This window comes from Musca domestica, unplaced genomic scaffold, assembly GCF_030504385.1.
Source record: "Musca domestica strain aabys unplaced genomic scaffold, Musca_domestica.polishedcontigs.V.1.1 209, whole genome shotgun sequence".
In the NCBI taxonomy this organism is placed as follows: Eukaryota; Metazoa; Arthropoda; class Insecta; order Diptera; family Muscidae; genus Musca; species Musca domestica.
Genome location: NW_026712257.1, coordinates 450241 through 468537, shown reverse-complemented (window position 1 = coordinate 468537; position 18297 = coordinate 450241). Strand labels below are relative to the sequence as shown.

Genomic DNA, 18297 nt, shown 5'->3' with positions numbered 1-18297 from the left:
ATTATATCTATGTTGAAGAACAATCAGCTCAGATGTATCGGAGAAAACGGACCGTCACGACCATCGGCTCAGATTAGGGCCAGTCAAGGCTATACTCTCTGAGTTGAGGTCAAGTCGGGGCTATATTTCAGACATAGTTACGACTTTTCTCTTCTAAGCTAGAGAGAAGTCCAGTCCATTATGGTTAGAAAGGTCACCCAAGATTATAATTTCTTCGAAAATTTCCAGTCCTCGAAAAGAGACTCCCAACCGGTGGAGAGACCCTTCCAGGGAATGGAGACTCCTAGTTGTTGAGAGATATTCCCTGCCCTTTTAGTGGGAGTCCAGTTCTTCTACCGAGAGAAAGGCTTCCTAGCTTCGCTATAAAGAAAATACCATCTGAGCTTTAACTTCTCCATACAGAGGCTCCATGTCATCCGATAGCTCGTCAAAAGAGAGAAAGACAGTGCCTGGGCTTTAGCGCATCTATACAGATAGACTCACTCTTCTTTAGGTAGTCTATGGAGAGAGACCCACTGGCCTTCAGCTCGTCTATAAACTCCCTGGCATTCGTTTTGTCTAAAGAAAGGGAGAGAGACTTCTTGTAATCCAGTTCTTCTATATATAAAATCCCTGATTACTTATAGAGGGGAGGAACTACCTAGCCTCCAGTTCGTATGTAAAAAAGTAGGGCTCTTCGATGTGGGGTCTTTAGATCGTATATAGATAGAGACTCACTATCTATGAAAAGAGGCTCCCTGATCTTTAGATCGTCGAAAGAGAAGGAGAGAGAGAGACTCATTGTCCTTTAGATAGTCCATGGAGAGACCGGCCTATAGCTCGCCTATAGAGAGGCTAACTGTTCTACAGCTCGTCTATGGGGCGTAGATGGAAAATAATGAAAATAATAATGAATTTTTAAAAATAAATTTATAAAAAAACGAAGCTTTGAGCGGTTGCGAGTTACTCCTGGTTCAAAAAAGGTGCGGTAATAAAATACTCGAAATAGAGTAAGTTTACTCTAAGAGTGAAATCGAGTGGATTTTTTTTCTTTTTTTATGGGCGTATTTGTGTTCTTAGATTAGCGACAATGTTCTCCAACGTATTTGTTACGTAAATAAAACAGAACTAAAAAAGAACTCGACAATAGTATAATCTACTCGATTTCGAGAGGATTTTATACTAAAAAACGAGTAAAGCCTACTCTCATTTTTTTGAGTTACGCAGAAACAAAGATTATATCCGATTTCTTTCTTTTTCGCTCGAATTCGAGTCACTCTACTCGAATTAAAGCGAGCAGTTCAGAGTTCTGGTTTATTGTTGTCCCAATCATGACGGAGAATAAGAGAACGAAACGCTGGAGTAACGAATGCTCATTTATGCTCTAGATATTCTCTCTAGACTCTCTCTTTAAAATAGCATTTTCCTTTCAAATATGTCCCGCACTGTTTGAATTCCTTTTACCCGGTGGAAATTCTAAGAAATGCTTGGTATTTTTTATTTCTCCCCTTGTAAGTACTTAGGTAAAAGAGAATGAGTATGCATATAAGACTCACTCACTGATTTCTTTGAAGGGGAAAAAACAAATTTATTTAAGTCAATTGTGTGGCGGTTCTGCTGTGACATTATTTGTAACTGAACAATCAATAAAACGTTTTGCATACAACAAGCCGGCATGTGTGTCCGATTGTTTTGTGTAGCCAACTTACGATCAATCATAATTTTGAAGTATTTTCTGTTTTTTTTTTTTTTTTTTTTTCGTGGAGAGCTTTCTTATGACAAAGTGGCCATAGAATAGACAAGTTTCAATACAAAATGTCGTAATAATTTCCTTATTCATGTCGTCGGTAATAGACATATCATGATTTCGTATCGTTTCATTTCGATAGAGAGATAGATAGATAGATATGTAAGTAAATATTTGATGATTCGAGTAATGGGAAATAATGAGTGCGAATTAATAATATCAACAACAACAATAACAAAAAAAATAATGACACATTGCGTTGAGGTTTTGTTTGGGTTTTAAAGTGTCATATTGTGGGGGAGAGTGGGGGAGGGATTTGTTTTTTTCTATCAACCGCAAGCTGTGATTTCTTGGAATTGTGGTTAGGGGTTTTTTTCCTCATTGAATTCCTTAAATAGATTGTCACCTAAGGGCGCATGCATACATATTTTTGAGAAATATTTGCAAATATATTTAACAAATTAGGAACAAGAAAAAATAGCCCCAAATTCAAACTAAAGAGAAATGCATGGAGATATGATGTGGGTGGGATGAAAAAACTGCAACCAACTTTAGACTGCTGTCATTTCTAAGCCACTCGTCCGACAGCTGTTAAAATTATACCAGTGACAGCTCATTATATTATTTACAAGCGAACAAAAGCATTTTGGTTAGAATTTTCCAGAAAAAAAGTTATTCGTGATGGAATTCAAGCGTGATAGTGTGATTTCTTTATATTTGGCCGGAAAACCACAAGTGGCTATCGTTAGAGCACTACAGCATTTAAATGTGAATAAATCTTTTGTGCCTCGTACCATCGCTCGTTACCGTGATACTGGTAGCGTAGCTCGACGTCAAGGAAGTGGGCGGACGGAACAAAACAGCAACATCAGCAGAAATGGTTCGAAATGTAAAGAAGCGGCTTGATCGAAACCCCCGTCGCAGAGGCCGAAAAATGGCTCGTGAGCTGAATATATCGCAATATTCCATTCCGCAAATATTGAAAAATGAGCTCGGGGTAAAGCCATTGAAATTCCAAAAAGTACAAAAACTTACACCGCAACAGAAAGAAAATAGACTCAAAAGAGCTAAAAAGATGCTTCGCTTGGCCGAAAGTGGTGAACTGCCGAAATTTTCTCCGATGAGAAAAAATTCGTTGTCCTGACAAAAAAAATGACAAAATGATTGTGTTTACTGGCCAAAGAGGTCAGCTGAAAATGTGCACTTTCGGTTTTCCACCGGAACTCAAAAGCCGGCCATGGTGATGGTGTGGACCGCCATAACAGCCGATGGTCGCTCCGACCGTGGCATCAGAATAAATGCGGATATTATCGCAAAAATATTCTGGAGGGTGTATTAAAGCCTTGGGCAGGCAAACATTTTGACCTTGGACATTCCAACAGGATTCCACTATCGGACTCAACACACGCCACCCAAGAATGGTTACAAAATTAGGTTCCTCGCTTGGCCAACAAAATCTCCGGATACCAATCCGTTGGATTATTGTGTCTGGAGTTTTTTGGAAAGCAAGGTTGGCACTAAAAAATACCAAAGTATCGATCACTTCAAGCGCTTCGGTAGGAATGGGCCAAAATACGCGCCACCCAAGAATGGTTACAAAATGAGGTTCCTCGCTTCATTTCCAGCGCACAATGGCCACCAAAATCTCCGGATACCAATCTGTTGGACTATTGTGTCTGGAGTATTTTGGAAAGCAAGGTTGGCACTAAAAAATACCAAAGTCTCGCTCACCTCAAGCAAGCGCTTCTCCGGGAATGGGACAAAATACCGCCGAGCAACATTCGGGCAGTGACGGTTTAATTGGCCGTTTGAAGGCTATAATTCGTGCCAAAGGTGATCAATTCGAATAAATCTAAACTTGTTCTAAAATTTGATGCTATTTCCGACATTTTTTGCTTTCATTCAATAAAATTTAAAAAACAAATACAAAAAATTATGGCGTTTGACTTTATCTCACCCTGTATAATCAAGAATTTTTTTTTAATTTTTGTAACTTTTTTTGGGAACAGAACTACACAAAATTGCATTTCATGGAAGAACACCTTTCGGGTTCCTTGGAAATATTTTTTAATTGTGTAAAATCTCCAAAACTTCATAAAAGCCCGTTAACCTCTTGGAAATCTTTCTATAAAAGTTCGAGAGTTGAATTTTCAAAAATTGTTGAATTAATCCACTTACACCCTGAAAATCGACAATTTTGACCTCTATTTCCATTTTCAAAAAATTTTCCGCTTCTCACTTTGTTACATAAACACACTTCACTTGCAGTCCGGTTAATTTTTCAAAACAATAATTTTATAATTTTGTAACTCATTATTTTATCTTGTTTACCTTTACATTTTAACAACAGCACCCAGGGAGTATTATTTACAAAAATAATAATAAATTAGTTTTCCATTTTTTTTTTATTTTTTTACAAATAAATTTTATTCACGAAGACGTTTCATGATCCGCGAATAAACTTGGACTGCCAAGGTTAGTTGATATTTACCATATTTTTTGTCGTTATTCTACAAAAAAAAGAAGATAAGATTTGAGTTCAGAATCCAAGCGAGCGTCTAAAGAGGCTGCAGCGCTACTGTTTTCAAAAAATTAAAAAAAATACTCTTGCCTCAGACCCAACCCCGTAATAACTATTTACTATGTGACCTAACCATTGTGGATCTTTTTTGCAAAAATAAAAAGCAAACATTTTATATTTAATTTCAACAAAAAAAATTGATTTTTCCTTTCTTTTTTATCTTCAACATTGAAATACAACAAACATACGTTGAGCAAACAATAGTTACGTTTTTAGCTTTACTTTTCTGTTTTTTTTTTCTTCTTTTTTGTTTGTGTTGAATACTGCATAAACCATGTGATGTTGTCTTAAAAGTGTCATTCACAATAATCTTGTCTCGTTGTCTTTGGGTTTGACATTTCCTTTCTTTCTTCGTACTGGGTTGGCTAGCTGGCTGTTTGGGCTTTGGGCCGTGTGTTGTTTTTTTTTTTTTTCTATTTGTTTATCAAATCAACGGCAAACAGAAATTCAGTTATGGAGCAGGGATGGGAAATCAGAATCTAAAGGTACAGAACGATTTTTTCAATTTTTGTAGGGAAGGAGTGGCAAGGAAAACGTTGGGCGCCACCACGAAAAGGGGCTTTAAAGGGGTCTTCTATCGAAAAATACATTTCTAGAGATCTGTCGAGGGTTTTGTATATGAAACTTCGACAGGTCTCTGGAAATGTATTTTTTGATAGAAGACCTCTTTAAATTGGCGCCCAAGAAATTCTCTCCCACAAAAAAAAGCTCTTAAAAAATCAAAAAGCTATTTTCATGGTGGCGCCCAACATTTTCTTTCCCACGACTTCCATACAAAACAGAAAAAATCGAGGGTATTATTTTTATTAGGGTATTATGTTTATTTTTCAATAAAAAGTAGACTTTGAAAAACCTTCAAAAATCGTCAATCAATTCAAAGGGTCCTCTATCTATAAAATATTGCTATAAATACATTCTATATAGAAGGCATTTTGAAAACTAGTCAATTTATAGAAGCCATTTGGGAAGGTTTACTGTAAGGAAAAACTCCTTTTAAATTTGCTACCATGAAGTCTATTTAAATTTATAAAATACACATTTGGCGCCCAACTTAAAAATATATTTTTTCCTTTTTTGTTTTGCTCCCTTTAGTTCTCTAAGGGAAAACTTTTTTTAAATTAACTACCATTGAAGTCTAGTTGAATATATAAATACACATTTGGCGCCCAACGTGCGAATTATTTTATTTATTATTTTAAATTCTTTCAATTACTTTTTTTTAATTTACTCCCATAGAAGTCTATTTAATTTTATAAAATACACATTTGGCGCCCAACGTGAAATTACTTTTTTGTACTTTTTTATAACTACTTACTTTTTTGTTCACTGAAGTTCCCATCTCTGACATGTGTTTTTTGCTGATGTTATTCTCTCACACAACGACACTTACAAAATTACCCAACTCACATCCATGGAAATCGTTGAGAATTTATGTAAATGCCAGTGATAAGTATGTAACCAAATAAAATGTATTCCAACACAAAAAGAAGAAGAAAAATAATCAACCGGTTTTTTCCAAATACCTATCGACAGCTAATGGTGCATAAATTCAATTCAAATAATGCGAAGTGAGAAAATTAGTGTCTCTTTGATAGGGAGGGGAAAATCAGGCCAAAAGACCTGGGAATGTTTTCAATAGAAAAAAATGAATCTCAAGAGTCTAATTATCCACCAATGGGGAAAAAACTCAGCCTCAGAGTTCCTGCGATTTTTTCCTATAGAAAAAAACTTAGTCTCCGGGGGTCCTGTGAATTTTTTTCTATAGAAAAAACTTGGACCCAGGGTTCTGTGATTTTTTTTTTCTATAGAAAAAACTTAGACCCAGGGTTCTGTGAATTTTTTTTCTATAGAAAAAACTTAGACCCAGGGTTCTGTGAATTTTTTTCTATAGAAAAAACTTGGACATAGGGGTCCTGTAATTTTTTTCTATTTTTTTAATTTATTTTGAGAATTTTTTGTATATACAAAACTTCTCCTGGGTCTCCTGGGACTTGTGATTTTTTTTTTCCATAAAAAAACTAGCTCACAAGGGTTCTTTGTTTATTTCTTTAGCAAAACTTAGTGCCGGGGTTCTGTGAATTTTTTCAATAGAAAAAACTTGGTCCCAGGTTCCTGTGATTTTTTTTTCTATTTAAAAAAATAGGTCCCAGGGGCTTTGTGATTTGTTTTCTACAGAGAGAACTTGGTCCTTTGAATTTCGTTCTATAGAAGAAACTTGGTCCCAATGGTCCTGTGATTATACCCTAAGCTACACTGTCGTACAGGGCACTATATCATTGTGTATTTAGATGGAGAAGGAGGAGAGAGAGACCCATAGTTCCTTTTGATGACTTGCATAGAATCACATTCTAAGTCGATTTATACATGTCCGTCCTTCTGTCCTTGTATTCTTGTAAATAAAGCAAAGGTCGCATTTTTTTTCTCAATCAGAGATTAAATCGTCCGCAAATAATTTTATAACTTTTTGGTGAGAATCGGTCCATATTTGAAATATAGCTCCCATATATCCGACTTGGTGTTAAAGTCTATTCCTTTTTTGTATCAGATATCAAATACAACTCCGAAATACATCAGTCAAATTTTATCGAGATCGGTTGAGATTTGGATATAGCTTCCATATATACATCCATTGCGCACCAAATGGTTCATATCAACCCCAATGGCGTGGATTTTGTCACGTACGACCGAATTTAGCCTAGGAGAAAGTACTTCAAATTTTGAAAATCGGTACAGATATAGTTTCCGATTCGGTGTTTAAGTCCCTCACATTCGTAATATGCAACCTGCAACAGTGATATTTGATAACAGATATCAGATGTAGCTAAGAAATACATCTGCCAAATTGTATCAAGATCGGTTCAGATTTGGATATAGCTTCCATATATATATTCATCCGATTTCGAGTTAATTGTGCATCAAATTACCAATATCGGTCCAAATGACCTGAATTTTGGCACATCGGACCGAATTCAGTCAAGAAGCAAGTACATCGAACTTGGAGAATATCGGTTCAGATATATCTATAGTTCCCATATATATGTTTCATCCGATTTGGTGTTTAAATACCTCACATTCGTAATATGCACCCTACAACAATGATATTTTGTACCAGATATCAGATATAGCTAAGAAATACCTCTGCCAAATTTGATCGGGATCGTTTCAGATTTGGATATAGCTATTATATTTATCTTCATCCGATTTCAAGTTTTTCGAGCACCAAATGGTTAATATAAGCCCAGAAATACCTCTGCCATATTTTGTTATGGTTAGCTCTACTAAATATGGCGACCCCGCCCGACTTTTGACTTTTTATTACTAGTATTATTTCTATATCTATATTTCTATAGTCCTGCGAATATTTCATATGGCAAAGCAATCTCTTTCCAGGTCTAAATGCATATCTGCAAAAATGCAAAAACTTCTCAGGTGACTGTATTTTTATGTTTTTATACCCTACAACACTATGTGTTGGGGGTATTATAAGTTTGATTGGCCCAAAAATTATGTAACACCTCGAAATATTGGTTTCCCACATAGGAAAGTATATATGGATCTTCCTAGCTCGCCGAGCTGAGTCGATCTAGCTATGTATGTCCGTCCGTCCGTCTGTCCGTCTGTCCATGTTAATTTGTAATCACTCTACAGGTCGCAATTATGGCCCGATCTTCACGAAATTTAGAATGGAGTTGGGTCTGGGGTCAGAATAGAACCCTATTTCTTTTGGAGATGATCGCCAAATGTTTAGGGGTTGAAATGGACCAAATACTGAAAAAATTTCGGATTTTGCAGTAGCTATACAGGTCGCAATTATAGACTAATCGACGCGGAAGTTCGCATGTAGCTAGAGTTTAGGGCGGGGAAGAGGCCTACCAATTTGGGTGGTCATCGGATAATATTTAGCGGGTAAAATAGACCATATCTTTTGTGTTGAAAAAATTCAAAATTTTTCATTAAACCGCGAATATTTTAAATCCCGGCGAAATCACAAAGCCATGACAAGGTTACTTCTGATCTTTACATTGATGTTAACATCCAACAAAACGGATATATAGCAAAATATGTGCGATATATACGTTTATCAAAGAAGATATGCTTGAAAAATCTCTTATATGTCGAGAACGGCTGAACTGATTTCCACAGTTCTCATTAATTCAGAATGGCCTCTTGACAGGAAAGAAAAAACGTCTAAAAAAATCGCATAAAAATATCTCTCTAAAGATGAAAATATGGATTTTGTAAAATTTTCTCATAATTTTTCAATTTTGTCATATTTTTGGCATATTTTCATTTTGAATTAAACATTTGGTAATATTTTTACAGCTAACAAAACTAAGTAGTTAGGATATCAGGATATCATATACAGATCGCATTTATGGCCCGATCCTTACGAAATTTTGCATGGAGATAAGATGAGGGTCAGAATAGAAGCTTACTCTTTTTGGAGATGATCGCCATATATTTAGGGGTTAAAATGGACCAAAAAACTGCAAAATTGTCTGCAGGTCGTAATTATCACCCGATTCTCACGCACATTTGAATGGGGGTTACCGGACATTACAAAAGCCAAGCAGTTTTGGATGGCCATCCAAAAATATTCAATGTGTGAAATAGTTTGTCAACTTTTGTAGACAAAATACAGTGACTTTTTGGAGAATTCACAAATATAGGAAAGACGCAATTCTGACTATCGTTAACGCTGATTTCGTTGAAGAATATAGTCAAATGTCTGTATCTCATATAGATGCGTTTCAGTCAAAAACCAATAATAAATGTTAATCTTTTGCCACTTCTGAGAGATTAAAGGTCTTTGGGAAATATTGGTTCCAGATCTAGGAAGACCATTTACGTGCAACATCTACCAATAAATTGGAAATGAGCAAATTAGTTTGAGTTGCTATTATTCGAAAATTAGAGAACGGAACCTGATGGTTTTCTTTTATTATTTGTCACAATATCTTGTGGAATTCTTTCGAGTATCTCGCCTATATAAACTGTATGGTTTATTATAGTGTTGTAGGGTATTCAACGGTCGGCCCCGCTCGACTGTACCCTTTGCTTACTTGTTTTTTTTTATTATTGACAATGCCATTCTGTCATAATCTACAGCATGTGTTCCTCCTTGTGGGATTGTCCTGCATATGCATTTAGTCCATTTGATTTTTTTCACATGCTGTGAATATTTTTCCATCATCCAAACGGGTGGTAATATTTTCCAAAGATACTTCCTGACATGTTTGTCAAAAACAAAAACTCATAACTGCATCAAAAGGTGAAGAGACACAGCTTGAAGAAGGGGTTAAGGGTCAGGTAGAGTTTGTCAATAAATGTGCAAGGGTATTGATATTGACTTCTAAGCTGGAATATGAAAGAATAAATATCCTTTTGTACTTAAAGGATTGTGTGAGGATTTCAAAGGCAATACTGCTTTGAATTTAGGATGGGTTGGAAATAAGGCCACAAATTTTCTTCTTGGATGTTGAGGAAGCTAAATCTAATTACTGAATCCTGTCCTCAATTGTCTGTAGAAAAACAGGACCTCAGGTCCTTAATCTCTGTTCATGACCAGCAGGTCATCTGACTATGGTTATATTCCTCCTATCGTTTTTAAAAACAGAGGTTTGGAGGTTCTATTGTCCTTTGACATTTGCATACTTGCTTCTCTGCCCTCACCATATGTCACTACACCACCATTTTTAAATGTTCTCCCACATAACTTTTAATAATTTTAATGTATTTTCTCAGGACAAATGTCATCTGAAACTTCAACGAAATATCCTAATTATCCTTGTTACGAAAAATGACAGTTACGTGAAAACCTGATAGCAATGGTTTCTCACGTTTACTTTGTGTCTCCATATCTCTCTCCCTCCCTCTCGGCTTTATTACACGCCACCCTCTATGGTCCTTTGGTGAATTTGTTGGAAATTAATAACAGGATGTTGGACGGGGACTGTTGAATTAGTTCCCACGTTCATGTGAACCTAAATGGTTTCTGTTTCATAAATATTCAAACATTTAGTAGCCAGTCAGTCAGTGAGGTAGACAGGCAGAACAACACCAGTAAGTTGTTGGTTGCTAAGTTGTTGTTGTTGGCTTAACTAATAAAGAATTAAAAATTCCTTTACATCCTTGGTGGCAACCACTCACCAATATGCTTACCATCCCCTCCTTCCTACCTACCTCCCTCCCTCTCCTGTTTCCCTTCTCCACGCCAAAGTTATGCTTGGTTATTTGAGCAGTCTTCTGATGAACACAAAGTTTTTTTCTTCTTACCCACCAAGGTAATTCCCGGCATTCAAACACTTCAGCAGCAAGGAGCAAGGCAAAAGGTAATTCCAACACTTAAATGCTCATGGCAGTAGGGAAGTTGAGAGAGATATTGGGCATGTGTGTGTGTGCGTGTGTGTCCGTGGCGGCAAAGGAAACCCCCAGCACTTAAGAGTAGAGCAGTACTTGGTTATCCTTGTGGAAACCTTACGGTGAATTGCAGATCTTGGAAATAGTGGTAGGTTTTTAAAAGTAGTTGTTGATGTTGTTGTTTTTATAAATTTAAGAAGCCCAACAAAAATGGTTACAACAACAATAACGTGAGAATTTTTTTTTCAACGAAATCTCATATAAAAGTCATTTGGCTGGGTTTTAAATGAAATGTAACGTTTGTCCGGTCGCTAGGGTTTGGATTACAAAACAGCAACAACGACAAAAAAATAAAAATTTTCTCTGGAACTCTTTCACAACATTTTCCCCCTACCATGGCGGTCGGTCATCATTAGTTCATCAAAAAATGAACCGAAAATTAAAAAAAAAAACTTTTATGTGAGAAATTATCTATGAAAATCCAATCACAAAAAGGGCGTAAATTTTCAATTTGTTTGGAAATGTTCAACAAATTATGAGGGTTAATTAAATTGCTTGTGTTTTTGTTTCTAGGGCAATCACAACAACAATGTGAGTGCTCATGACAACCAGTGATGAATGGCTGGTTTACATGACATCCAGAGTTGGAAAACAACTTGGGGATGGGAGTAGTCAATTTTATTATTTTTTACAATACTTTTCTGGTGTCATAATAAAATTGAAGGAGACTGTGTTCCAGAAATAATATTCGAAACGGAAACAACCCACAAATATCTAAAAAAATATCATTTCGAATGGGACCAGGGCCTGTGAATTTTTTTCTATAGCGAAAACTTGGTCCCAGGGTTTCTGTGAATTTTTTTCTATAGAAAGAACATGGCCCCCGGGTAATCTGTGATTGTTTCTATAGAAAAAAAACTTAAACATGATTCTTTCTAATTTTTCTTTTATTTTAATTTATTTATTTATTTTTTTTTTTTTTTTGAATTTTTTTTATACCGAAAACTTGGTCCCAGGTTTTCTGTAATTTTTTTCCATAAAAAAAACTTGATCCCAGGTGCCTCTATTTTTTTCTATGGTCTCTAAAAGTTGTTCTATGGAAAAAGTCTCAGAAAAAACTTGTTCCCCGGTTAATCTGTGATTTTTTTCTATAGAAAAAAATTGATCACTTGCTTTTTTTCTATTTTTTTCTTTAATTTTAATTATTTTAATTAATTTTTCTTGAATTTTTCTATAGCAAAAACTTTGTCCCAGGGGTTCTGTAAATTTTTTTCTATGGAAAAAACTTGATCCCAGGTTTCTCTATTTTTTGTTATGGAGAAAATTGGTCCCAGGTGTCTCTAAATGTTGTTCTATGGAAAAAAATTGGTCCCGGGGGGGCCTGGGAATTTTTTCTATAGAAAAAACTCGGTCCCCGGGGGCCCTGGGAATTTTTTCTATAGAAAAACTTCATCCCCGGGGGTCCTGTGAATTTTTTGTCTATAGAAAAAACTTGGTCCCAGGGGACTGGTGAATTCTTTTCTATAGAAAAAAACTTGGTCCCAGGGGACTGGTGAATTCTTTTCTATAGAAAAAAACTTGGTCCCAGGGGACCGGTGAAATTTTTCTATAGAAAAAAACTTGGTCCCAGGGGACCGGTGAATTTTTTTTCTATAGAAAAAAAACTTGGTCTCAGAGGACCGGTGAATTTTTTTTTCTATAGAAAAAAAACTTGGTCTCAGAGGACCGGTGAATTTTTTTCTATAGAAAAAACTTGGTCCCAGGGGACCGGTGAATTTTTTCTATAGAAAAAAAACTTGGTCCCAGGGGACCGGTGAATTTTTTTCTATAGAAAAAAAACTTGGTCCCAGGGGACCGGTGAATTTTTTTCTATAGAAAAAAAACTTGGTCCCAGGGGACCGGTGAATTTTTTTCTATAGAAAAAAAAACTTGGTCCCAGGGGACCGGTGAATTTTTTTCTATAGAAAAAAAACTTGGTCCCAGGGGACCGGTGAATTTTTTTCTATAGAAAAAAAACTTGGTCCCAGGGGACCGGTGAATTTTTTTCTATAGAAAAAAAACTTGGTCCCAGGGGACCGGTGAATTTTTTTCTATAGAAAAAAAACTTGGTCCCAGGGGACCGGTGAATTTTTTTCTATAGAAAAAAAAACTTGGTCCCAGGGGACCGGTGAATTTTTTTCTATAGAAAAAAAACTTGGTCCCAGGGGACCGGTGAATTTTTTTCTATAGAAAAAAAACTTGGTCCCAGGGGACCGGTGAATTTTTTTCTATAGAAAAAAAACTTGGTCCCAGGGGACCGGTGAATTTTTTTCTATAGAAAAAAAACTTGGTCCCAGGGGACCGGTGAATTTTTTTCTATAGAAAAAAAACTTGGTCCCAGGGGACCGGTGAATTTTTTTCTATAGAAAAAAGTTGGTCCCAGGGGACCGGTGAATTTTTTTCTATAGAAAAAAGTTGGTCCCAGGGGACCGGTGAATTTTTTTCTATAGAAAAAAGTTGGTCCAAGGGGACCGGTGAATTTTTTTCTATAGAAAAAACTTGGTCCCAGGGGACCGGTGAATTTTTTTCTATAGAAAAAACTTGGTCCCAGGGGACCGGTGAATTTTTTTCTATAGAAAAAACTTGGTCCCAGGGGACCGGTGAATTTTTTTCTATAGAAAAAACTTGGTCCCAGGGGACCGGTGAATTTTTTTCTATAGAAAAAACTTGGTCTTGTGATTTTTTTTATGGTCCCGGGTGTTTTTACGGCAGGTAGTAGTTGTTAAACCAACGACCCATAGAGTGCTGTCCATGCATTCCCAAGTCATTTCGAGTAATCAATATCATCCTGAATTTATAGTTTTCCTTTTTACTCCAAACATATCCATATTTACTTCCGAAGCTGGAACCTAAGTAAAACTGTAAAATGTTATTTTTTATTTAATTTTTTTATTAAATTTTTTTATTTTATTTTATTTATTTATTTTTTTTTTTTGAAAAATCTCTGGCAATAATATTCGGCCCCACTATGTCAGCTAAAAAAATATATTTTTTTTTTTTAATAAATGGGTGGGACACACAATTTTTCCACCTATTAGAAAAATTTCCATTTTGTTTCTCTTTAAAAATAATCAACACTCCATCTCAATTATCTAACTTAACTCTCCCCCAAATGCGGAAAAAATCCAAAACACCTATCAAAAGCTGTGAAAAATTAAAAAAAAGAACAATAAATGTGGCCAACTCTAATACGTTTGACCAAATAGTATAACGACTTTGTCCATCCACTGTTTCAATGGTTGAATGACCCTTTTCTTTCTCTTCATTTTTGTTGTTTTTGTTTTCTGTTTTCAAAATAGCTGATTGTCTTGCTTTGATTAGTTTTGTGGTGTTAGTGTCCGCGGTGTCCAAGAGTTATGTCTGTTCATCGCTGATTAATAATAAATTGTCGTCTGTTTCCCCCTGTTTTGTGTTTTCCAGCCGGCTCACATGGCAGACATAGTCTGTCATTCTCGTCAGAATGGACAGACAGACATACCAACATACAAACCTATACATGTTTGTATTTATGTCTGTATGCATGTTGATCTGTTGAAAACATAAAAACAGACATGAGAAAATCAAATTCCATTACAAAAGCCAACAGTTAAATGAAAATGACCACGTTGTTTTTTTTCCAATTTTTAGGCCTATAACGGTAAACGGCATTTTCGTTTTTAATCAATTTTCGTGTTTCTCACCTTTTGGGGTCTTTGTTTTGGTAGATTTTTCTAAAGTTTTTTTTTTTTTTTAACTGGATTGTTGAGTTACTCAGCCAACAAGAAGTGGTTTTGTCGCTCTGTGATGAGTCTTTCTGCTTTTAAATGACCTTTTCTCGATTTTCTATGAAAAGACCTACCTCCGATCTTGAGATAAATGCTGCTACTATTCCATAGGAAAACCTTTCCTAGACTTCTTTCAGAATATCTACATCTGCTCTTTCGTAAATTTCGTAATAGAAAACAGGCATTGTTTTCTTCATCCACCAGGATATCTCTCCTTCTTTCTCTGGATATCTTTCTAAAAAACCCTCTTTTTTAATATCCTATAGGAGAAATTGTGCTTCTTTCCTATGGGAAAGCCTCAAAGTCTTCTTCGGAAAAACGACTTTCTACGACTCGGTGAGATGAACTTTTGCTGACCTACATGATGAGTTGAAAAAACTGCAACCAATTTCAGACTGCTGTCATTTCTAACCCACTCGTCCGACAGCTTCTAAAATTATTCCAGTGATAGCTCATAATATTGTTTACAAACGTACAAAAGCATTTTGGTAAGAATTTTCCGGAAAAAAAGTTATTCGTGATGGAGCTCAAGCGTGACAGTGTGATTTCTTTATATTTGGCTGAAAACCACAAGTGGCTATCGTCAGAGCACTCTAACATTTAAATGTGAATAAATCTTTTGTGTCTCGTACCATCGCTCATTACCGTGATACTGGTAGCATAGTCCTACGTCAAGAAAGAGGACGAAAGAAAACAGCAACATCAACAGAAATGGTTCGAAAAGTAAAGAAGCGATTTGATCGAAACCCGCGTAGCATATCACAATATTTCATTCGGCAAATATTGAAAAATAAGCTGGGAGTAAAGCCATTGAAATTTCAAAAAGTGCAAGTACTTAAACCGCATCTGTTGCGGAAAATAGGCTCATAAGCTAAAGATGTATTTCGCTTGGCCTAAAGTGGTAATCTGCCGAATTTGATTTTCTCCGTCTCCGATGACAAAACATTCGTTGTCCAGCAGTTTGCAAACAATCGTGATCGTGTTTAATTGCCAAAAAGGTCAGATGAAAATGTGTTCTTCGTTTGGCCACCAGAACTCAAGCGCCAGCCATGGTGATGGTGTGGGCCGCCATAACAGCCGATGGTCGCTCTCCACTCGTATTAATCGACCGTGGCATCAGAATAAATGCCGAATATTATCGCGGAAATATTCCAGAGGGTGTATTAAAGCCTTGGGCACGCAGTCATTTTGGCCGCAGACCTTGGACTTTCCAACAGGAATCAGCACCATCGCACTCAGCACGCGTCACCCAAGAATGGTTAAAAAATAAGGTTCCTCGCTTCATTCCAGCGCACAATGGCCTCCAAAATCACCGGATACCAATCCGTTGGACTATTGTGTCTGAAGTATTTTGGAAAGCAAGGTCGGTACTAAAAAATTCCAAAGTGTCGATCACCTCAGGCAAGCGCTTCGCCGGGAATGGGCCAAAATACCGCAGAGCAACATTCGGGCAGCGTGTGACGATTTCATTGGCCATTTGAAGGCCATAATTCGTGCCAAAGGTTACCGATTTGAACAAATCTAAACTTATTCTAAAATTTGATGTTATTTCCGACATATTTTCTTTCCTTCAATAAAATTAATAAAAAAATGGAAAAATTATGGCACTTGACTTTTTTGCAGTTTTTTTATAGCACCCTGTACATTTTTCAAAGTTGCATATTCATCAAAGGAGACTTATATTTTTAAAAGATAATTTTTGTGGGTTCTTTACGAATAGAAAATCTTTTCCTTGTATTTTAAAGGAGAACTCTAAGAAGTCATATACCAAATTCTGAAATACCTCGCCATAAAGTGTTTCTATGTCGGCACATCAGACGAATTTCTTTAAATTTCCAAGAATTTCACCATTACTCTACTAAAAACACTTCTCATGTGCAAAAAATTGCGTAAATTTGTTAAACGTCTTACCCATGAGAAGAGATTTTTCAAATCCTGCAAATTCCTTCACAACGACAAAACAAGGGTAGTTGCGTAAGAAATTGGTTTCTTCTCATGCATTTTTGTAAATTTTATTGTTGTGCAAACTTCTTCTTCTATTCTTCCTCACAAAACAAACAAAGAAAAATAAATCCTTTCACAGCAGCATCTCTCTATCTCGCAACTACAACTACTTAAAGAAGTTACGCATTTTTAGGTTTCTCAGTTTTTGGATTTTTTGGGAAACGAAGACAAATTGTAATTCCATTATCAAGAGACTGTGGGAAAATTTCACACGGTCTTAATGTCTGTGCGCTATGCACAAAGGACACCCCAAGATCCTTGTCTCATTGTCTACTCGCATTGTATGCATTTTTAAGGCTTTGGTGCGCTCACAGAGATAATAAGAGGGTAACGAAGGGGTGTATGTGTGTGTGTGAAAAATGAATTCATGCATATTTTTGTCGGGTATTCATTCATTTTTTCGGGGTGGGGTGGTTAGGATGTCTGCTGCATAGTTAAGTTTTGAATTTTTCTCTTTTCCTACCTCTCTTCTGTTTTCTCTCTCTTTGACTGCATTATGCCAAGTTTTGAATATAATCGAGTCCCATTATTATTACTTTTTTTCGTTTTCCTCTTTTTCCCCCTCTCTCTCTCTGTGAATTCTTAATTATGGGCTTGTAACTCCCAGCCAGCCATCCATCCAATGCTGACCTTTCACCCAAGGTGAGAATGAAAATTATTGTTTCTGTTTTGCTTAAGCACCCAAATGGGAATATTGGCAAAGGTGTTATTTACATTGTAACGTTGTATTTAAGATTTAACTGCGTTGTAGGCAGCTGAGGTGAGGTTATATAAAATATATTACGATAAGGAATCTGTGAAGAGGGTAGGGAAGTGAAAACAAGTTTTGTTTTCAATTAAAGAAAAAATTTAATATTTGTTATTTCAAACTCAAATTTACAAGGGAAGCGTCTTATAATCCGTCAGGTTTCGAATATATTCCGAGGAGAACGTAAACAACCTCCCCTAAGTACAGAAGGGTTTATTTGGGAAGGCAATTTGGAGGATGCTTTTTTTCATCAGTAAAGTGTCCATCAAATAACGTCATGAGAGTAAAAATTTCCACGATTTCCATGGAGGTGATGATTCACATTTTTGTCCGACTTATATAAAAATTAGATGATTTTCAGTAAATTCGGAATATATAACCGAAACAATTGAATTTTTCAAAAGCGGAGAAATTAAGATTAAATGTAACCAACCGAGCAATAATTTTCCTATTTAAATGAGTTGCTGATAGGCAATATGGGCAAAGGTTTTTTATGGCCTCATTTATGTCTACTTTAACCAGATTGCATATACCTGCAATTTATTCCGCAGTCTTTTTGTACCTCTTTTTATGTGCAATAGCTTCCATTTAGCAGCACAATAATATTTGTAAACCATTTGTGTTAGATAGACACAATTTCAAGATAAAAATGTAAAGTTTGCGGTTTCTGATTTGTTTATCTGCTACATTGGCAGTTAAGGGTAATTTTTTTATTTTTTCCAAACAGCTAAATAAAACTGCAACCCCATTCCATAATAAAAAAGAAAGTAGTTGCCGATTGGCATTTCATATTGTCTCAGCTTTTTCTACTTCAATCAGATTGCCACAGGCAAAATTCAACGAGTGGCAGGTAAAGCAAAAACTTCTATATTTATCAGACAATGTAAATGAGGCATTTGACAACCTTAGAATGTTCTGGAGTAGGGACTATTATAGCATTATTTTTTTCAGATCGCAAAAAAACTGATTTACAGACGGAAATTCGCATTAAAAGGAGTGTCAGCTAAGTTAAAATTATTTATTTTTCGAAATTAGAAACCAAAATATTTCAGTGGCAATCTGAAAAGAGAATTTC

General features: G+C 36.0%; 1 protein-coding gene across 3 annotated transcripts in view; it reads right to left on the bottom strand.

Annotated features, from left to right (window-relative positions):
- Nucleotides 1-18297, bottom strand: part of LOC101887688 (protein numb) — an 85742-nt gene that overhangs the window by 7322 nt on the left and 60123 nt on the right. The window contains exon 1 of one of the 3 annotated variants that reach the window (XM_005186705.4): nucleotides 4058-4178. The exons of the other annotated variants lie outside the window; for them this stretch is intronic. The gene's annotated coding sequence lies outside the window, so the exon portion shown is untranslated. Of the gene's footprint in view, nucleotides 1-4057; nucleotides 4179-18297 lie in introns of those variants that run through there. 3 annotated transcript variants of the gene reach the window in all.